Source organism: Pelobates fuscus, chromosome 3 (genome assembly GCF_036172605.1).
Source record: "Pelobates fuscus isolate aPelFus1 chromosome 3, aPelFus1.pri, whole genome shotgun sequence".
Taxonomy (NCBI): Eukaryota; Metazoa; Chordata; class Amphibia; order Anura; family Pelobatidae; genus Pelobates; species Pelobates fuscus.
This window is the reverse complement of record NC_086319.1, coordinates 184080926-184104968: the sequence shown is the minus strand read 5'-3', so window position 1 is coordinate 184104968 and position 24043 is coordinate 184080926. Positions and strand designations below refer to the sequence as shown.

The window sequence follows — 24043 nt, the reverse complement described above, 5'->3', positions numbered from 1 at the left end:
ATTTAAAAGTGGTCTGGTCAATAAGGGGTTTAATTGAGCAGTGAAATTGCAGGAGCATGATATATACACAAAACACCTGTTTCATTAAGCTAAAGTTGTTTTGGTGCCTATAGTGCATGTTTGCTCTTTTTCCAGGAAGTGTGAAAGGAGGCTGTGTGAGTCATATCCAGGTGGAGGTATGGCTAGGGCTACATAACCAACATGATTTTTCTCCTATATGGAAGAAAATTAAGTAGTGAGACTGCAGGAAAATTATTTATAAACCAAAACTCCATTAAGCTAGAGTTCCAGGCTGGCTAATGACAATTCTGTGCAACGAATGTCAGTCATTGGCTGAGAGCAGTCAGCGGACAGTCTCAGCTAATGAATGTCTGCTGAAACTAGACGCGGGTGACTGGACCACCAGGGAGCATCAGAGCCCAAACAGGATTTGGGTTAGGTGCCAAACTGCTGCCCAAAATAAACCAGGCTGGGTACTCCTAACATCATAACCTCTACTGCGGGCTGTAGTGGTTTTGTTGCTTGGAGTAAACCTTTAATATACAACCGCCATGTTAAATAGTATGAAATATACACACAAATGTCTTTCATTTGATGTCTCCATATATCTCAATGGTAACTGTTTCGCAAGGCAGTCCCTATTTTGGGCCCAAACCCATTTGTCCCTCTTTTCTATCCTAATATCTCTATTTTCTAGGAGCTACATGCTGTTGGTGTGGCTCTGTGTATAAAACATCTTGAAACCAATAATGCAGTTACGCGTCTTTCAACTACAATAATTGTGTTTGTAAATCTGTCTCTGTAAATGGGATACATTGCTCTTGCTCCAGATGACATTTTAGTAGCATAAATTATTAGACATGTGCAATTCGTTTCGGTCCGAATATGAATTCGGACAAATTTCGGGCAATTCGGACATTCGGGTACTTCCGAATGTCCGAATTGCTGAAGTGCCGAATTGCCGAGGTCCCGAAGTTCCGAAATTACCGAATTTCCGAAGTGTCGAAGTTCCGAAGTGTCAAAGTGCCGAAGTGCCGAAGCACAGTATTGCCTAAGTACTAATATACTTACCCAGTGAAAGAAGAAAAATGTTAAATTGTATACAATTTTAAATAAAAAGTATACAAACATAGCCAGGATTCACCTGTAAGCATTTGCAACACTTACAACAATCAAGTAACATACATTCATATAAAATGTAAGTTACTTAGCCAGTCAATGTAATGACAGGAATGAATAAGTAGATAACTCCCTAATTCCCACGGCATTAGGGAGCTATCTACTAAAAGGCTGAAAGACCTAAATTGGTCTTTCGGCCAAATTTACTAATACTAAGTAAAGGTTACTTAGTATTAGTAAATTATGCCCCTACTCACTATACCGTGAGTAGGGGCATGTCTATTAAACAGTGAGCAGCCTGAGCAACAGTAGGGGCATGTCTATTAAACAGGTCCCCCTTCCCGAGCCCCCACGACTGAGCGGCGGGTGGGGGCCCTAAATTATAATAAGGGGGGGGACCTAATGTCCTCCCCCCTGGCCCCCACCCCTGAGCAATTGCAATATAGAGTGCGAGGATATATGCAAGAGGGCCAATTCGGCTGACCAATCGGCTGGGTCTCCCAGGATCTCTGTCACCTTTGTTCAAATCATCTCTCAATAAGGGACAACGTCTCGGCATTCCTGCCAGATATGAATCGTCGTCCCCCTCTCTGTTTTAAAGTTGGACATTACTTATCACTTAATTTTATATATATACACACAGTAAATTCCGGACTCAGGAAAAAAAAAAGAGAGTAAACACAGCAAGGAGGACGAAGGATAGAAAAAAATACAGACAAAGAGAGAGACGGAGAAAGGGAGAGACAAATTAAAGAAGTGTGCCAAAAAAATTGCAGGATAAAAAGCCAGGTAATGAAAAATAAATAAATTAATTTGTCATGTAACTATATAAAGTTAAAATTAAAATATTGAAACATGGAATGAGTTCCACAGTCACAATCTAAAAATTAAGGTCTCTAAAAATATAGAAAAAATCTTGACAATTTCCAGAACAAGAAATAACAGGTGGGACATTACCACAATGGGGAAACAAAATAATTACATATTCTCGGATCCTGCTTTTTTTCTGTTACACAAGAAATACAGTAGTCATGAGTTGTGGGGCATTCAAATTGTTCATGTCACATCTTTTGCATTCCTTTCAAAACATTGAAAAGCAGCTGATGCCCACATGGAGATCATCTCAAATTCTGAATGACAAAGAAATACTTCAGTTTTTTCAAATTCACTTCCGTTAAACAATGACATCAGCTCCAGCAGAGAGTTCGCTAGCTCTTACAAACTGCATCCATATGCAGTTAGGATTTGGATTTTCAAGCATTCCAATTTGCCAAAAGCGTGGTTGCTTTCTAATAACAGTGCAACAAGCGGTTTTCTTATAGCATTTTTTTTCCAATGGGAAGGGAATCGTGCAAAATCTGAGATCATCTTCCTTTGATCATGATAAGTTTCTTTTCCCCAGAGGCACATCCTGATTACATATACTTTCTTGAACACCTAAGATTATATGCAAACAACCTTTCACTAGGGATAGTGAGACTCAAATTAGTCATTCCACAATATGGAAGAAGTCTTATGCCTTCAAAATATATATTTCTTGAGACAACAATATGGTAATAAAGATTCATTTTTAGCTAACTGTATTGCCATGTTTTCCAATTCCATATGAAATGTTAGAGTTTTATTTTTAGAAGTTTGTTTTGTGTGATTTTATTTTTACTTTTATCTTTGAACAACTAAGGTTTTATCACCCCATCAAAAACAACATCTATCTTACGGTTTCAAAATAAATTAAATTAGACTAGCCGACTTGTAAGCATATTAATATGTTTATAGAAATAGAAGGTAAAGCAGAGAGTATATTTTTGTCTTTCTTAAATAAGTAAAGGAGTTATTTTATGTTTAAAGACAAATTGTGATAGTTTTAACTTGTGAACAGAGGCGTAGCTAGAAACCATGGGCCCCCCCCACACGTGCAGACACACACACACACATGCAAACACAAACACACGTACATACATACAAGCATACACACATACAGAGAAACACTCATACAGACACACACATATACAAAATATTTTAGTCACCCTCCTGTTTCCTAACTTTTAGATGCAGGAACGTGACTTCCCTGGGGTCCAGTGGTGGCTCAACCTGATGGGAATCAGAGTTCCCACTCTGACTCCCTCCTCTCTTTTCTCCCTCGTGGCTCCTTGTGGTTGCTGGGAGGAAATGACTGGGGCTGTCACTTCCTCCCAGCCACTGACCTCATCATAGTGGTCCCCTAGAAATCCATAGCCATCGGTTGGCCCCAACAGCATGGGCCACTCAATGGGCCCCTAACGTGCTGCCCTGGCGGTTATACGACGCCGCCCGAGGCCGCAACAAAGGACGCAGCTCTCCAGGAAGGTACTGACGGCGCTCCTCCTTCCATGCAGGTAACACCTGCACTTCCTTTCAGGCAGGTATTAACTACTTTGCCTGTGCTGCCACCAAATACTGCCTTTATGCATTTGTGGCTCGCAGGTCTAGCTCTTTAATTCTGGAACCAGGAAGTAAAGCAACTACAAAGCAGGTCCTAAAACTCTGCTACTAAAATCCTGAAAAAAAAAAAAAAAACAGACAAGACACGCAGCTCCTAATGGAACTACCATACAGTACTTTATCATACCTTCCAAATCCAGCGTTCTGAGAATCAGGACCGGTGGGATTGAGGTAAAGGGAGGTTGTTGCGGAGAGTTTCGCTCAGAAGGGGATAAAACCCAGTTTAGGCGATAATCCCCTTTCAGATAGACCAGCAGCTACTACAATCACCAACCTCCCGAACTCCAAACTGCACGTATTCACCAACTCTCGAACAGCAGACACACGAACCCTGGAAGCAGCCGAACAGGAAAAGCAATACGAACAGCTTACACTCCTAGCAATCGGCATACAGTCAAATTCCCCCCAAGAATGCGACAACACTTCAGCTTCAGGGTTAAACAGCAACAACACTGATTTATTCACACAACAGGCTTATATAGGCTTCTCCCATGCAAGGGAGGGATTTACAACAATTACACAATACAACAATCACACATGAGTTACCTCCCACAATGCCTCACAATCCCTCCCCTCTGGCCTGGAGATAATTGGGGAAGGAATCTAATTATCTCCCAGGACAGAGGCAAAACTCCATTACCCACACGGCAGACAAAAAGACAGTAAAAGACATAAAATTACATACTGATACATTTAGTACATAAAACACACATTTCTACATATCCCCAGATAGCTTTGATCTGGGCACACATTATTAGATGAATGGCACTCAGATCACACGAATAAGCCTTTCTGCAGGGAAAATAAGTCTTTTAAAATGTGGTCCATAGTCCAAAGGCAGCAGGCGAGCAACCAGGCTTCTCCAGTTCACAGTGGCGAAGTTGGTTTCTCCACAGAGGTGAACCAATGAAGCGACCACATCACTAGCTCCACCCCAAAGAGGTAGGTTTAACCAGAAAGGGGTGGTTTACCCAAGTTAATGGCAGGTCAGGGCAGGACATGCAGGGTGCATTGTTTTAATTCTCCCTGCAGAGTCCTAGTGCCATGATCATAGTGCGAGTGCATCTTTAGATGCGCTCTTGCTATAATTGTTGGAGACAGTTGCCTGGTGCCCCTGAAAGTGGGGCAGCAGGGAGCTTTTCTTCAGTATATATTAATGAGGATCCCACGGCAAGAGATTTGCAAATGATCGCTGCAATAAAACTTGCAGATAACTTGTGATTGGATGACTCGAGACAAGGTGCTACAGCAGTTAAAGAATATGAATGTAAATAAAGCTCTGGGGCCTGACGGTATTCACCCACAAGTACTTAAGGACCTAAGTGGGAAAATAAGTGAACCTCTGTATTTAATCTTTCAAGATTCTTTTGTTTCAGGTATTGTACCGTAGGATTGGAGGTAGGCAGATGCTTTTCCAATATTTTAAAAGGGTTCAAAATTCTTGCCTGGAAATTATAGACCTGTGAGCTTAACTTCTGTGACTGGCGAAATATTTGAAGGGCTATTAAGGGATAGGATTCAGGAATTCATTGGGAAGAACTTTGTTATTAGCAATAATCAGCATGGTTTTATGAAACATGGGTCATGTCCAACTAACTTGATTGCATTCTACGAAGAAGTAAGTAGAAATATAGATCAGGGTGTTGCAGTGGATGTGATCTACATGGATTTTGCCAAGACATTTGATACGGTTCCTCACAACAGGTTAGTCTTCAAACTAAAGAAATTGATCTAGATGAATATTCTTGTTCTTGGGTAGAACATTGGCTTAAAGATAGAGTACAACGAGGTGTCATTAACGGTACATTTTCAAGCTGGACAAAAGTGGTAAGTGGTGTACCTCAGGGTTCTGTTTTGGGACCGCTTCTATTTAACATATTTATAAATGATCTTGCAATAGGCATTGAAAGCCATGTTTTAGGGTTTGCTGATGACACAAAACTTTGTAAAGTAATAAAATGTGAGCAGGATATTGCTTTGCTGCAGATGGATTTAGATAGATTGGGGGACTGGGCACTAAAATGACAGATGGAATTTAATGTAGAGAAATGCAAAGTTATGCATTTCGGGGTCAAGAATGCACAAGCAACTTACACCCTAAATGGTAATGAATTAGGCATAACCACACACGAGAAGGATTTTGGAATCGTTATAGACAACAAATTAGGCAGCAATATGCAATGTCAATCTGCAGTGGCTAAGGCAATAAGGTTTTGTCATGTATAAATAGGGGCATAAATTCTAGGGATGAAAATATAATTTTGCCTCTTTATAAATTGCTGGTTAGACCACACCTGGAATATGCTGTGCAATTGTGGTCACCTGTTCTAAAGAAGGACATGATGGCACTAGAAAAAGTGCAGAGACGAGCAACAAAATTGATAAAAGGAATGGAACACTTTAGTTACGAAGAAAGGTTAAAAAATGTAAATCTCTTTAGTTTGGAAAAACTGCGTCTCAGAGGGGATATGATAACATTATACAAATATATTCGGGGCCAGCACAAACCATTATCTGGATATCTATTCACAAACCGGACTTTACATAGGACACGAGGTCATGCATTTCGACTGGAAGAAAGGAGATTTAATCTAAGGCAATGGAAAGGTTTTTTTTTTTTACAGTAAGAACTATAAGGATATGGAATTCTCTCCCTGAAGAGTTGATTTTATCAGAGTCCATACTGCTGTTTAAACAGCAATTGGATAAAGGCTTCCAAAAAAGTAAAACACAGAGATATAATTTCTAATTAGTGGGGTAATAGCTGCTTGATCCAAGGAGATATCAGACTGCCATTTTGGGGTCCAGAAGGAATTTTTTCCTGGTTTGTTGCAAAATTGGAAGCGCTTTAGACTGGGTTTTTTGCCTTCATTTGGATCAACAGCAAAAAGATATGTGAGAAAGGCTGAACTTGATGGATGCTTTTCAGCTATGTAACTACATAACTATGTAACTAAGGTGGGACAGGAACCAAAATTTTGGACTGTAACGCCAAAAATGGGATAGTTGGAAGGCATGCTTTATTCCCATCCAGAACAAGCCCTTATCAATGTTACATTAAACTTGTGGTGAGACAACCAAACAATATATAAAATATAACAGCATAGGAATTTAGAAGAAGACAATTAACTAAAACAACACACTGCCTGTATTTTAGTTGCTATGCAGTTATATAAAACACAAACTCAGCCAAATAGACAAAAAATTCCTTCTGCTTCACAGTTTGATTTTACTTCATATAATAAAGCCAATGCTTGCAAATATAACAGTGTCCTCTTACCCTGATAGCTGAGTGACTGATCAGCTCACCGAAATTCAATTGAAGAAAGAAACAAAAAAAAAAGGACATCACATGACAGTCCAGCGCTGCTTGCTTTTTAAAATAAAATTATTTTATTCATCCAGAAGTAGAAGTAAAAATAAAGAAAGATTGCAGCATATACAGGCTCCCAATGTGCTAAATCTCCAAGTTAACAAGTTAATCTCAACGTGGTCTTGAGGCAGTGCTAGTTAAGCACAAAACATGTAACTTAAAGAGACACTATAGTCAACAGAACAACTACAGCTTATTGAATTTGTTCTGGTGAGTAGAATCATTACCTTCAGGCTTTTTGAAGTAAACACTGTCTTTTCAGAGAAAATGCAGTGTTTACATTACAGCTGTAATGACATGAAGGGGTGCTGCCCTGGAACAGCACTGTCACTTTAAATGTGGGAACCAATACAGCAGAGAAATAAATGCCAATACACAAATGAATAGGGTAAATCAAGAAATATATATATATATATATTTAGAGAGAACCAAGACAAAACATATATATACACAATGCCACAAAATATATACAATAAATCAGATTAAGCACGAATCGTGCAGGCAGCATATACTGGAACAGTCCTTTGGTAAAAGGGCAGGATTGTGCAGTTACCAAGAGTAGCAGGTAGGGCAAAGATCCAGAGTCACAATATTAATATACTGACACCAAGAAGCAAGATCAGAAGTAGAATAAATGAACAAGGCTGCAGGGTCAGGATCACTGGTAATAAAGCAGAGATCACGGAAACCAGAACACAGGATCGGAGGGCGCAGCAACAAAGGACCAGGAAGACACAGTAACGCAGGATCAGGAGGACACAGGACGAAGACCAGGAGGCGCAGGACACAGGACCAAGGAACAGTATGCAGGAGCCAGGAGCCAGAAGCCAGAATCACAGGAAACCAGGAACCAGGGAAACAGGAGACAAGAGACAATGACCTGGCAGGGAGTGAGGGGAGAAACCAGAACATATAGGTGCTAAACAAGGGCCAGGTGAAGTGCTTAACGAAAAGAAATGAGTAACAGTGGTGAGTGTGAGTACTGCACAAGGGCATATTAAAGGACCACTCTAGGCACCAAGACCACTTCAGCTTAATGAAGTGGTCTGGGTGCCAGGTCCATCTAGGATTAACCCATTTTTCTATAAACATAGCAGTTTCAGAGAAACTGCTATGTTTATATTTGGGTTAATCCAGCCTCCAGTGGCTGTCTCTTGACAGCCGCTAGAGGCGCTTGCGTGCTTCTCACTGTGAAAATCACAGTGAGAAGATGCCAGCGTCCATACGAAAGCATGCGCATGCTCATTCAGCCGAAGAGGAGGAGAAGAGGCGGAGAGAAGGAGGAGAGCTCCCCGTCCGGCGCTGGAGAAAGGTAAGATTTTAACCCCTCCCTCTCCCCAGAGCCCGGCTGGAGGGGGTCCCTGAGGGTGGGGGCACCCTCAGGGCACTATAGTGCCAGGGAAACAAGTATGTTTTCTTGGCACTATAGAGGTCCTTTAACTAAGGAGTGTCGTGACAACAGCCTAGTGATAACCTCACTGGCCACTCCTCAGATGGCAGTTAGGGATCCTTCCTGGGTCATGGCTGCCTAAAATGCATCCAAACAGTCAGTATCTCCTCCCTCTGCATGCAGACACTGAACTTTCCTCATAGAGATTCATTGATTCAATTCATCTCTATGAGGAGATGCTGATTGGCCAGGGTGTTTGAATCATGCTGGCTCTGCCCCTGATCTGCCTCTTTGTCAGTTTCAGCCAATCCAATGGAGAAGCACTGTGATTGGATCAGGCTACCACTTTTGATGATGTCAGCAGACTGTTTGTTTTTCTGAGTCTAACAGCATGCAGAGTTACAGCTTCAGGCTTGAATACAGTAATATTCTTACTATATCTAGGGAGGCATGAGGGGCCCGGGGGGGGGGGGGGGGGGGGTAGATGGTGGTGTTAACACTACAGTGTCAGGAATACATGTTTGTGTTCCTGACTCTATAGTGATCCTTTAACTAAGATTTAACATGTTGGGAGCCTGTATATACTGCAATAAGTCTATATTTTATCTACTCTTGCTGGTTTTAAAAATGTATTTGAAAAAGCAAGCAGTGATGAAATATGTCCCGTAATTACATTTTTTTTTCTTTCTTTATGCAAATTTGTGCAAAAATATACAAACATGCACATTATCTAGGTTACATTTTCAAATATTGAACTCACCAGTGGAAATAGAGGAGGGCAAAAAGACAGTGATTCTGTCATTTAGAGATTTCTGCCTCCCGCCATGGTAGACTATAACCTGTTACCAGACTTCCAACGGTCTGTGCCTGGTTAATCAGCAAACCAGTCTCCATATGCCTGTCCTCTGACCTTACATAGCCAATGGTAATTGCCATACACTCTGGATTGTTGGTACTTTGAAATCATGCAACAGGTAGGTGCTTATGTTTTGAACCTCTTACCTCTCAAACAAGGTGATTAAGTGGAGGACTGTCAATTATATTTTATATTATATATGTTATTGGCTCTGCTTGTTATTATGTATAATTATTATGTTTTTATATAGTTACATAGTTACATAGCTGAAAAGAGACTTGCGTCCATCATGTTCAGCCTTCCTCGCATTTGTTTTTTGCTGTTGATCCAAAAGAAGGCAAAAAAACCAGTTTGAAGCACTTCCAATTTTGCAACAAGCTAGGAAAAAATTCCTTCTTGACCCCAGAATGGCAGTCAGATTTATCCTTGGATCAAGCAGTTATTACCCTACATACATTTTGTTGTGCTTATGTTTTTCACATTGTGTCATGAGTTGCTAGTGATAATTTCATATGCCAAACAAAAAAATTAGGGGGAATTCATTTACTTGTTGCTATAAATGTAATCAGTACTCAACTCATAGTAATTCAGCTTATTTTTCAAATGACTGTACTACAACCAAACTAACATACTAATTCTGCTACTACACAAAGTTTGCAATTTGACTTTAGATTCACAGCGTAGTGAATTACTGTCAATCTGTATTTTCCCATAACTTTACTGTGTGTATTTAAAATGCATTTTACTGAGTTTACGCTGACCATTTAAAATACTCAAATTCCTCTATACATTTAAAAAAAAATATATCTAAAAATTGCATGTGACTTTTTATGACATGCCTATCGTTCATCACCTGTTCACTCACTGCATGACATCTCATGGGAGTTAGGCAATATCATTGCATGTGAAAAAACGTGAGAAAAACTTGAAGGCTGAATTCTATGTTTAGTAAAATCAGCCCTCTGTGTTACCACCTGTCTGGTAACATCTTATATCATATTTTTCTACTCTCCATTTCAAAATCTAAGCCTTTGGCTATTTTTTTGTTTATTGAGGTAAATCTGAACCTTTAAAACTATGAGAAACTATGAGAAAATTATTCAGTGGAATTCTGAGCCTTTGAAGGTGATTTCGATGACAGGGCTTTAAAAGCACAAGACATTAAATACAAAAGACATATCTTGTGTCAATTAAACATTTCACAGTGGACAATATTTTTCCTGCATTTAGATCAGATAGAGAATGGACTCACGAAAAGCTTTATAAAGATCTATAAAGAGAGGAAACTTCACTTGTGTCACATTAATTGTCTTTAGATTAAATTGGTGTTCCTGTCTATTTATTGTATAATACTTTCCTGGAGTATTTAGTTCATGAGGTACATTCATAAAATTTAGTCACTAAATGTTTAACTGAAATGAACTATAACATTTAAAGGACCACTATAGTGCCAGGAAAACATACTTGTTTTCCTGGCACTATAGTGCCTTGAGGGTGCCCCCACCCTCAGGGTCCCCTCCCGCCGTCCTGGATGGAGAGGAAGGGGTTAAACGTACCTCTTTCTCCAGCGCTGGGTGAGGAACTCTCCTCTGACTCTCCTCCTCCTCCGCTGAATGTGCATGCGCGGCAGGAGCCACGCGCGCATTCAGCCAGTCCATGGGAAAGCATTCTCAATGCTTTCCTATGGACGCTGGCGTCTTCTCACTGTGAAAATCACAGTGAGAAGCGTAGAAGCCCTCTAGCGGCTGTCAATGAGACAGCCACTAGAGGCTGGATTAACCCCATTATAAACATAGCAGTTTCTCTGAAACTGCTATGTTTATAGAAAAAAGGGTTAATCCTAGCTGGACCAGGCACCCAGACCACTTCATTAAGCTGAAGTGGTCTGGGTGCCTTTAGTGGTCCTTTAAGCATAAATCATAGAATAATTTTCAACTCCATTTTCAAATATATGTAGAAACATTTGTAATTCCTGGCCAATTATGGGTTTAATGAATATCCTTGATAGACTTAAAGTAGTCTTAAAGAAAATCTTTAAATAGTCTTAAAGCAGCTCTGTCATCCCAATCACCACAGAAAAAGAGCATTTCATTAAGATACAATCTTTATAAAATGCTCATAAATAATGTGTTGGAATTTCAATCTAGTCAAAAGACATCATAAGACAAAATATGGACTGTTTATTATCATGTACATTTCTAAGCTTTGTAAAGACCTCTAGTGATGACTGATGGGAAAAGACTCTTTCTATGAAGGATCGGGCTGTTTTGTGGGATCCTCAAAAGACATCAGCATTGTCTACTTGCATGAGAGTATAGTGCTGACGTTGGCTTCTGGCATATTGTGCGACAGCAGCTGAAAAAGACCTTGTGAAAGAAGATGGCACCACCCACGAGGGACAGGTTTGGGTAAATAAAAACTACCTTCCCAAGCACCCCCGAGCCGTTGAATACAAGTGGAGCAGTCACCATTTGGGGTCTTTGCAAAATATACCCAGAAGGTCATAGAGCTGCTTTAAAGTTAAATTCATACATTCCAAGCAATTAGAACAGGGAGGAACGGTACACAAGTCTCTGAGAATAAAATTATTTTAACCCCTTAAGGACCAAACTTTTGGAATAAAAGGGAATCATGACATGTCACACATGTCATGTGTCCTCAAGGGGTTAAACGGTTCTGCACCATTGGTCCCTTTTGTTGTTTCTGCTTTTGTATTTCATATTTACCACTGAGGACCCGAGCAAGAACCAAAGAATACCCATCCAAGGTCTACATTTTATTCTCAGAGACTTGTGTACCATTTCCCCCTGTTCTGCTTAGCGCACCCTATATTTGTTGTTTTCCTGTTCTCCCAGATCCTCTGAAGGGTTTGAGGGATACCCTTTCCCGTCAGGTGTGCAGCTCCATTTCCTCCTGTGATCAGTACTGTAGCACTACTCCACACCCCTTTTTCATTCCAAGCAATTGTGAGTATATATAGATATATATCATATGTTCTAAATCCTCTTTAGGAGGCATGAGCATTTCAAGAGATCCAATTTGCCACATTTCTCCACTGACTAAATAATTATGTTGATGACTGGAGGAAGGAAGGACAGTTCACAAGAAGGTGAGAAAATGATGAATGGTAAAGAAAGAGGATAAATATAAATAAGAAGAGATGGGGAGAAGTATTGTAAAGAAACATTTCGAGAGAGATGGAATCAGGAAGCGAGGAAAATGATAAACTGTGAATTGTAAAGGGGCAGGGAAACTTGAATAGGGAGGGAATGAGAAATATAATAATGAAGGGGAGGATTTGAAAGCAGAAATGAGTAGAAGGGCTGAGAATGAGAGGAGAGTGGAAATGGCAAATGGAGCACCTGAAAATCTGGTACCTCTTACAAGAGTTTGGGAAGCACACACTTACTGCATTATATTCACTTGTGTCATCCCAACAGATGGATAACTTGTAGTCAGATACAGCATGCCACCTTAGACCTCACATATTCATAATGTAAATATATATATTTATGACTCAGAATTTCCACTTAACCACTAGCCACTCAAGAGTGTAAGTTCAGCCCTGGAGATTGTGCTATGGACTCCCTACATCTCACAGTTCTGTTTAATAAGAGAAATGTAGAAAATGCTGAAAAAGTATGGTCAGCCACCAGCCGTTATCTAAGGCACACCACAACCGACTTGCTCCCTTTATACTCTCCTACGCTTATGCTGGATCCTTACTCCATATACGGCTATTTGCCCCTTTACACAAATATATGTATATATATATATATATATATATATATATAGAGAGAGAGAGAGAGAGAGAGTATGATGTTGCTAAGGTGTTAGTTTCAGAACGTTACCGTTATTAACTTGTAAATCATGTACTACAGGAATACAATTAAATCAAACATGTATTACATATATTTTGGGCTATCAACATTGCCTGCAAATATATATATATATATATATATATATATATATATATATATATATATATATATATTTCATTTTCATTCCATTTCATTTTGCCTGATTTGAGTAGACTTTGTTGATATGTCATCTGCATAATTGTAAAAATGTAAGATATGTGGTGCAGACGTAGTAGTTGGAGGCATACAACAACATGCTAGGAATTGTTGGATATGGTGCAAGTCATGGGCAGGAGAGCTGCAAATGCCTGTGCTCTGCCCATTCCAAGCGGCCATATTGCCAGAGGAGATTTGCAATTGCAAGTAGACCTGACTAGTAACATGGGGCATGGCATATTTACATTATGGTTCATAATCAGCAAAATTAAAATATAAAAGATTAGATAATGTTGTGTAAGGGAATTAAGGGTGAGTGGAGCATTCTTCATACATTGTCTGACTCACACTCACTCATTGAGTAATAGAGAAAGAGAGAACAGAAACTGTTTTTCATTAGTTATATAGAACAATATAACACTTGGAATTTGTGAATACATTTTTTTTTTTTCTTGGTCAACCACACTTTAAAAATGTATACGAACATTCAAGGAACTACGCATTTGTACACGACAATAAACACACGTAAACTGATTGTTTATTGTTTCTCTGGACAATCAAAGAACATAAAGACAAGTCGAAACTGGAAATGCATTTGTTTCATTTATCACTCAAAGCATTATATATTTATGGTAAGTGATTATTTTTTTAATCATTATCGGATGCCTTGATTGCATTGTTGATTATCTTTGAGCAAAGTTCTGTCTTTTACATTCATCATTACTCAAATAAATAAACACAGTGTAAAATAGCAATAAAAAAAACAAAAGGTAGTGTTAGTAAATAATACTTAAGCTAATTTCCTTTTTTCTGTTTTTCTTGCTTAAATAAAATCATTAGGAGTAATTACAAAATCTGAAAAAAATTGCTCCCTCACAAGTCGGTTTGCTAGAGAACAGAGCATCCATTGTGTGCACTGGTTGGATTTCCTTTTTGATAATGAAGGATAGTGGCACTCCAGATATTTATGAACTACATTTCCTCTGGTGCTCAATTACCCATCAGCAATAGTGTGTAGTCCACTGCAGCTGGATAATTAAATGCTGTAATTAACCTTTAAAGGGTAAGCCAATAATTTAAAATACCATGTATATTAGAGTTAGTGAGTTTTAGATTCGATTGTAGTTGACAAAGAGATCAGATTTTTTGTTATTTTATTTATTTTTGTTTTATCTTTACATTCTTTCATTTTATATACTGCTAATAATTATCCTTTGCACAAATGTGATTATAACATATAAAGCCATTTCTCTATTGCAGGTGATGATGAATGATCTGCATTAACTACAAAGCTTAAAAGCAAATATTTGCTTTCCTCTTTCTCCATTCCATTCATCAATTCTTCAGTCCTTTATTTTATCTATTTATTATTTCACATACAACATGATTACATTTGTTTGCATTTAAGCTTTTTCTTCCAATCTTCATACGTTTGTATGAAGACATATCATAATAATAAAACACAGGTTATGCAGAAGTGGATATCTCAAAAGAAGCAGATGTAACAATTAGTAATCTAGAAGTGAGTAAGCTCCAGCTGGAATCCTGAATCATAAACATTTTCACTGGTTTAAAGCGTTGTAGTCTGCAATAGGAAACACATTCTAAAGTTCACAGCCACAGCCACAGCCAAGAATGGCCAAACTAGTTGTTTTACACTCTGCTAAATATGCCCTTACTGAAGAAATATACTTTTATGGATAGTTATACTCTGGTTACTCTGGTCCTTTAGTCAAGGCTTAGAGCAATGGTGCCCTCTACAAATAAGTGAACAATGAAATGAGGCAAGAATGCTCACCACCTCTATACTTTCTTGAACTCATTTTGCCCTTGATAATAAAAGCATTGCTAAAGGGATACAGTGGCCGATGACAGTGACCTGAAGCGTACATATTTTAGTTAATAAAAATAGTTTCCCTCCAATAGCAAGACAGTGAGAACCACCATACACCACATCTTACAGTTTTAGAGAAAAATGCCAATTTTGTTTTAAGGACCACTATAGGCACCCAGACCACTTCAGCTCAATGAAGTGGTCTGGGTGCCAGATCCATCTAGGGTTAACCCTGCAGCTATAAGCATAGCAGTTTCAGAGAAACTCTAGTGCCTGTCTCATTGATTGATTTTCACAGTGAGAAGTCCTATGGACTGATTGAATGTGCACACGGCTTTTGCCACGCATGCGCATTCACAGCTGGCGTCGGAAGAGGAAGGAGAATTCCCCAGCGCCGAGGGAGCCCGGTGCTGGAGAAAGGTAATTGTTTGACCCCTTCCTCCCTTTTCAGCCCGGCGAGAGGTGGGCCATGAGGGGGGGGGGGGGGACCTAAAGACCCTATAGTGCCAGGAAAACTAGTTTGTTTTCCTGGCACTATAGTGGTCCTTTAAAGGACCACTCTAGGCACCCAGACCACTTCAGCTTAATGAAGTGGTCTGGGTGCCAGGTCCAGCTAGGGTTAACCCATTTTCAGAGAAACTGCTATGTTTATAAATCGGTTAAGCCTTCCCCCAAATCCTCTAGTGGCTGTCTCATTGACAGCCGCTAGAGGCGCTTGCGTGATTCTCACTGTGAAAATCACAGTGAGAGCATGCAAGCGTCCATAGGAAGGCATTGTAAATGCTTTCCTATGCGACCGGCTGAATGCCCGCGCAGCTCTTGCCGCGCGTGCGCATTCAGACGACGGGGCGGAACGGAGGAGGATCGGAGGCAGAGAGCTCCCGGCCCAGCGCTGGAAAAAGGTAAGTTTTACCCCTTTTCCCCTTTCCAGAGCCGGGCGGGAGGGGGACCCTGAGGGTGGGGGCACCCTCAGGGCACTATAGTGCCAGAAAAACGAGTATGTTTTCCTGGCACTATAGTGGTCCTTTAAGTATTTACTATATTAAGGTTGTTCGACAAGCTTGTATTACGAACAGTGTATCAAAATACGTAATGTGGTTTTTATTGTACTGATTTCCAATGATCTTGTACCACTTCCAAATAAATAAAGTGTGTGTGATTTATGGTGACATCATCTGGAGCCATTAGATCCACTTGCTCTTCCTGCATTGAATCCTGCCCTAAAGCCAATGGCAAAGAAGATTGCACGGTGACCTATAGACCTTAAGTTCTTGTTACATATTCCTGCTACTATAAAGTGAGGGGTTTATTTAGCAAATTCGTCAGTTATGCCATGTCTCCAATTTGGCTATTTTGGTTTAAATTATTCAAATGTTGTTATATTTTAATCACAATCCCAGTTAAAGGACACTGCAGGCATTATAACCATTTAATTTCCTCAAATTATTTATAGTGTCTGGAATCCCCTGGAACTGTGCTTGCACTCAGTGTTTTTGTGTAGTTTAAATGGACACTGTAGGCACTGCTGTAATGCTATACAAGAGTTCCCAGCAGCTTATGCGCCTTGTGACGATAGGGCCAATGAGGAAGCATTAGCCTGTGGGTGACTGTGAATGACTGAGAGTGTCAGCTGACAACTTTCAGACTAACACAGTGCTAAATTACTCGAAAATGATTTAACACTGAATGGATGGACAGTGCCAGGGGACTCCAGGACCAACAACCAATTCAATGAGATGGTTATAATACTTGCAGTGGCCCTTTAACACTAACTATTTCTGAGCATTTTTTAGTTTAACACTGATCTCAGAGTCCCACCCTCTAGAAGCATGCCTACAGAAGGGATTACACACTTCCTTGTAACCATACTGAGTCAGGGTCGGCCCATCCATAGACCGCGCTGGAGCCCGGCTCCAGGCGGCACTCTTACAGGGGCAGCATTTTGGCCACATCGGCAGAGCAGGCATTTTTTCAATGTGTGTGTGTTTGTATGTTTGTATCTGTTTGTATGTGTGTGTATCTGTATGTAGTTTGGGTATATGTGTGTTTGTATGTGTGTAGTGTGTGTGTTTTTATGTGTGTATGTGTATCTGTTTGTATGAGTGTAATGTGTGTGTATCTGTGTATGTGTAGTGTGTGTATCTGTGCGTAGTGTGTGAGTGTATCTGTATGTAGTGTGGGTATCTGTGTATTTGTATGTAGTAATGTTTGTAGTGTGTGTTTGTATGTGTGTCTCTGTGTATGTGTAGTGTGTGTATTGTGTGTGTGTTTGTGTATCTGTGTATGTGTAGTGTGTGTGTGTCTGTATGTGTGTAGTTTGTGTATACTTTATGTGCGTAATGTGTATCTGTGTGTCTATCTGTATGTCTGTGTATCTGAATGTGTCAGTGTCTGTATGTGTCTGTGTGTATGTCTGTATGTATGTCTGTGTATCTGCAGGCATATCAGTGTGTCTGTACATCTGCATGTGTGTCAGCTTTTGATAAATATACTGACACACATACAGTTGCACAGACACACTGATACACATGCAGACATACATACACAAAAACACTGTCAGACATGCAGATAGATAGACAAACAGACACAATCACTGACATACACACAGATACAAACACTGACACACATGCATATACACAGACACAGCGTATAGGTAAGTGTATTGGCTGCAGTGCACACACAGACACAAGCTACATCCCCAGCATACACACAGACACACGCCACATCCCCAGCACACACAGACATACACTACATCCCCAACATGCACACAGACACACACTTCTTTCCCCAGCACACACACACAGACACACTACATCCCCAGCACACATACAGACACACAATTCTTTCCCAGTACACCCACATAGAGATGCTACCATTGCAGAAGCCTATATGTTGTTTTGGGGTCTTTGTTTGGGGGTGTGGAGAGCAGCATTTAATACTTGGATCCAGGAAGCACAATGCCTTGGGCTGGCCCTGTACGGAATCATACCTGCAATGACACTCTGATAAGCAGATGACACTCAGACAATCAAAGTCGCTCAGAAGGCATGGGTAGCTCTTCTTTAGCATTAAAACCATAAAAATGATGTAATGCTGAATAGATAGATCGTGCCAGGGTACTCCAGACACTATAGCCACTTCAATCAGTTATGGTTCCTACAGTTTCCCTTTAAACAAATATTTTATTTGGTTAAAAAATAATTTCTAAATAATTCTCTATAGTCCAGATCATAAAAACTTTTGTTGACAAGAATTATACATTTTCAGTTTGTCGCTCCCTTGTCTATTCATAATCCTACAATTCTGAGTGTGACTCAAATATGATAATACGATGAAGCATGCATGGTGGTTTTGCCAAAGACTAATTAAATCAAATAAATATTATACATTCTCTTCTGTATTCTGTGTAAAAAAAATACACATAGATGTTTTTTCTTGGTTATTTTGTTTTTGCAATACAGTTATATAATGAGTTTGTTATTCTAAAGCATTAATGTGTGTGATTTATCTAACAAAGCTTATTGAAACAGCAGTTGAACTAAAAAAGAGGAAAGGTCCCAGCGTGGCCAGGTAGCTAAAGCATTGTTTGTGTGCTGGTGGGGTATGGGTTTTGTTTAATTCGAAATGTGACAGACCTGTTATGGGTTGGTTGCATTGTCTTTTTAACCAGTGACTTGCTGGTGCCATGAATGTTTAACTATTCACTGAGCTGTCCTGAAGCACTAATGTTAAATAAACTTATCTGCACTCGTGCAAAATAAAAATAAAAAAGAGGAAAAAGAGGAAAGGAATACAGAATTAGACTGTGGTATTACTTAAAATGGGAGAGGCACAAGCAGATTAGAGGTTGTGACATGGCCATAAGGTAGAGAGAGCACTGTTGAAAAATAAGACGAGAATCATAAAGCAGTAACATACATACAGTAATTCTGAACATTGTCCCAGTTCCCAAATGTTGGATGATATTAAATGCTATAACTACTTTTCCATTTAAAGTTACATTATATCAAATACACTATAACTGTTACACTCACAAATTTCTCCGGACATACAAGACTCAATGAAAAGATAGATTTGCAATCTCCTATATTCTACTTCAATGGATATTTCATATGTTTTTAAATAAAGATATTTCAGCATCGGAGCTGGCACTGCTTGTGATTGGTTATTGGGTAATATACTGCATGTGAGAGAACTTAAAGTAAATGTAATAACCACACTGTCCAAAGATAGAGCCCCAAGAGATGTTTTCCTGAGCAACTTGGCCCCAAAGGGAAGCCTAGAGTAACAAATTAATTCTCTATGTATAGATAACTTGTTTTGTGTATTTTGAAGCTGATTATATTATGATATAATCTATACCTTATATGAGACTCAGTAGATAAATGTACCAACGTCGATCAAGGTCTAATCGTACACTATACATTAGTATACTACACATTATTACTATAAATAATAATTTTGCTGTTGGGTATGAAGGGCACATTGCATTACCAGTGACGTAACACATGCCTCAAGAAGTTTTGCAGTTATTGATACATAACAGTTGTGTTTAGAAGTATATATGTAACTTCTGTACTTCAATCAACATACATGCTTTGGGTGCTTGTTGGACCAGTGGGGCAATGCCTCTTTAATCACATATGTGAAGAGAGTGTTTTTCTGCCTATTCCCTGACAGTTCTATCACCTCCTTTACATTGAACTTTTTTCCCAACCATTTCCAAATCTAATTCTGCCCTCCCAGTTTGGTGAACTGTTGTCATAGTGTGATTTATTTATCAAGGAATAGAGGGAAGGGAAACGTCTCACGGTTAAAGGACAAACAATTTTCTGTGTAATATGCATAGCTCATCTATCAATGGTTACATTTGGGCATTTATTTTTAACATGATAATAATCAAGGATGACAGGCAACTGCAATGTGGCAACGTGGGCTCTGTGTTTTGTGCAGGGTGTTTGGTGGCCTAAGGCAGGACCTCGGTATTCTTGCATATGTTATGTTTTTTTCAAGCTACATTTTACATGAAGAGAAAGTGTATACATAAAGTGTGAGAAAAGAACTGATAAAAAATAAGTACCGGTAAGAAAAAAAAAAATATATAATTATTATTATTTTTTTTATTTTTTTTAAGAATGATATGACCACAATATTTATGAAATTAGGATTATCCACTGGAACTCGGGATAGTTACCAAGTACGGTCTATCTGTCATACACTGAAACAAACTTACCAAGTTGAATATAAAAGCTCTACCTGAAATGTTATAAGCTAATCATGAAATATCAAGCCAGTTTTGAACCTGTTCTGTTTTAAAACAGGATATCAACTTTACTTGTCCACGTATAGTCCACTAGAAATTACTTGCTTACTTCACGTCTTTGTATTAACTTTAGAGGGTCACATTCTCAAGACCAGTCCTGTCAAGACTTCTTATGATTATTCAAGGGTGTAGATAATGTTTTTTTCTCCATTACTAAGGAGTACTATGTTAAGTGTCACAAAGAAGGCTGGAACCCAATACTGTGGGTGTACATGCACCCATTGTAGCACATCTTATAAGGGACAAGTTTTTTTTTATAAAAACAAAAAGATTTGTCTTTCAGATGTTTCCGCAGCAACTAAATAAAACCTCTCCCATGAAACATCAAACAAGAACGGCATTTGATACTAAAACTCAGACTTGATGCTGATGACCGTTGCATTGTCTAACTATGTGAACACATTAATTCCCTGTTTAGGAGGCTGATCAAAAATATTTATGGACAACCATTTATAACCAGTGTGTATTATAACTGTTATTCACACTATTAAACGTTTTTTCAATTGCCATCAGCTTGACTATACTCTTGACATTCTTGGTGGTAGACACATATGATGAAATAAAAATGTCATAGTTCACATGGTCTGACGATCTAGAACTGCATATGAGACATGAAACTTGCTGTGTGAACGCAACGTTTCAGATTTGCAGCACAGAAGTAGATTGGTTACATGATGTAGAAGCTATGTTGGATTAAAAGAAAATATTCGTAGATATTCTTTGTCACCACCATAACAATCTGTGCTCAATCACTATGAACACCCCCTTACCAATTAATCAGCTAAAAAGCATCTGTGAGGGAGAAAGGGTTTTAATAAGTCAATAATAACATTTTAAGCACAATGTATTATTAACATGATAAAAAAGTCTTTATAACTTCTGATGGGAAAAAAATATATATTTTATAGTTAAAGAGTTTTAATATATCTAATATTCTTTGGTTGATTTAAAAATGGTAACAAAAATTATATAATTAGTTTCTCTGAGCTGTCTGAGAACTTTGCAAAATGACTTTGCATTTTTTTGAATTTTTCGTGCCTCTCGTTTTACAGGAATTTCCCTAAAATATAAGCCTGCTGTATCAAGTCTCACATACAGATTAGATTAGGGAACTATAGTATCTTAACAAATTCATATACAATAATCACACTAACTTCTTTATTGTTGTTGTCATATTTTTTTCCATTATTGTTTGTGCTTCATTTCAATATTTAATTTATTTTTAAGGTTATGTTCTCTACAATACACAATGGAATGTAGCTTAAGAAACACTCTAACATTCAAAATAAATAAATATATAGTATAGATTGGATTTGCCGTAATAATCCGGTAGACAAAATGCCAAAATACCAGTATTGCAGCATGCAATGATACCTTTTTAATTGGACTAATATGATATTTCAAAGACAAGCTTTCAAGAGTTTTCCTCTCTTCCTCAGGTCTGAAGCAGGGGTAAAGTCCTGGGGAAAAAAGTGTGGGAACTCACCCAAGATTCCCGCCCCCCCCATAAAAAAAAAAAACAATTTACACTCCTATGCATATAGTGCAGTGCAGGGTGTGCATAATGAATGTAGTGTGTTTGTAGTGAAAGCAGAGTATGAATAATAAATGTAGTGTGTTTGTAGTGAGTGCAGTGTGTATAATAAATGTAGTGTGTTTGTAGTGAGTGCAGCATGTGTATAATGAATGTAGTGTGTTTGCAGTGAGTGCAGAGTGTGTATAATGAATGTAGTGTGTTTGTAGTGAGTGCAGAGTGTGTATAATGAATGTAGTGTGTTTGTAGTGAGTGCAGAGTGTGTATAATGAATGTAGTTTGTAGTGAGTGCAGAGTGTGTATAATGAATGCAGTGTATTTGTAGTGAGTGCAGAGTGTGTATAATGAATGCAGTGTATGTAGTGTGAGTGTGTTTGTAGTGAGTGCAGAGTGTGTATAGTGAGTGCAGAGTGTGTATAATGAATGCAGAGTGTGTATAGTGAATGCAGTGTGTGTATAGTGAATGCAGTGTGTGTAGTGAGTGCAGTGTGTATAGTGAATGTAGTGTGTTTGTAGTGAGTGCAGAGTGTGTATAATGAATGCAGTGTGTGTAGTGAATGTAGTGTGTTTGTAGTGAGTGCAGAGTGTGTATAATGAATGCAGAGTGTGTATAGTGAATGTAGTGTGTTTGTAATGAGTGCATAGTGTGTATAATGAATGTAGTGTGTTTGTAGTAAGTGCAGATTGTGTATAATGAATGCAGTGTGTGCTGGATGAAGTGTGTGTGTGCTAGATTATGTGTGTGTTGAATTATGTGTGTGTGTGATGGATGGTGTGTGTGTGTTGGATGATGTGTGTGTTGGATGGTGTGTGTGTGCTGGATGATGTGTGTGTGTGTGCTGGGTGGTGTGTGTGTGTGCTGGATGGTGTGTGTGTGTGCTGGAGGATGTGTGTGTGTGTGCTGGATGGTGTGTGTGTGTGTGTGCGGGATGATGTGTGTGTGTGTGTTGGATTGTGTGTGTGTGTTTGTGTTGGATGATGGGGGGAGCATTTTTTTTTTTTTTCTTTATGTGTTTATATATTTTTTGTTTTATTCCCCCCTCCCTGCTTCTTACCTTGTCAGGGAGGGGGGAGATCGCCTGGTGGTCCGGTGGAGGGAGGCAGCCGCTGCACACAGGGGCCATCACACGCTGTGTTCCCTCTCCGGCTCTAACTCTCGCGAGACTCGCCTGTGCGGAGCATTGCCATGGTAACTCGTGGCAACGCTCTAACAGCCGCGGGTCTCGCGAGAGTTAGAGCCGGAGAGGGAACACAGCGTGTGATGGCCCCTGTGTGCAGGTAGCAGGGCAGGTCCTGCAGGATCACTAGCGGGAACGGCGTTCCTGCTTTGGAAAAAGTGCAGGAACGCCGTTCCCATGCGTTCCTGCAGGACTCGAGCCCTGGTCTGAAGCAATACTGATCAATCTGCTAGAGTTTAACATTTAAGTTTTTATAAAAATTTGGCAGTGAGTGAGAAAGCTAGAATCTACATTAAGCTCTTCATTTCTGGTGTTGAAATGTGAGTGTGTGTGTGTGTGTATTTATCTTTTTCTGAGGATTACACCTGCTCTAGGAATAAAGAAAAAAAGGAGAAAAGAAGAAGAAAAAGAAGCCATAAGACTTACCTCTTCGCCACTTAATCTGCGAACAGTCAGATCTTCAAGCATTGATCAAGTCCAATGCATTGTGACACATTGTGGGTTTACAATGCATGAGCGGTGATTACCACCAATCCAATATCAGTCCATTTAGCCATGTGTGCCATAATCACACCCAGAATATTGAAAATTGAAGATCCTGAAGAGGGAAGAGACATTAGTGACTGGCTGACATCCACTAGACGCCTGTATATAACCAAATGTAAACATATTAGAACATGATTAAGAATAAGAGATGTGGTGCCTAGGGTGACCATTTAATCAATTACTGTAATACCCACTAGCATTTATCAAATCACACATTTAGAATACAACAATAGAAATTAACGAATGTCCAAGCAAAATAGGCACACATGTTCGATGTCCTCATGCTTCACATAGGAAAGCATCGATTTAATGACCTTGTCGTTAACCTTAAGGTAAGTGTTAAAAGGGCTTTCTAAAGTTAGAGACAAGGGGCATTCTATAACTTTATATATG

General features: G+C 39.2%; 1 protein-coding gene across 1 annotated transcript in view; it reads right to left on the bottom strand.

The window, feature by feature from the left end:
- The window catches only part of CCND2 (cyclin D2), a 378192-nt gene extending 354551 nt beyond the window's left edge, over window positions 1–23641 (bottom strand). Inside the window, exon 1 of the mRNA XM_063447798.1 lies at window positions 23531–23641. The gene's annotated coding sequence lies outside the window, so the exon portion shown is untranslated. The remainder of the gene's footprint in view (window positions 1–23530) is intronic.
- Window positions 23642–24043: the final 402 nt, after the last annotated feature.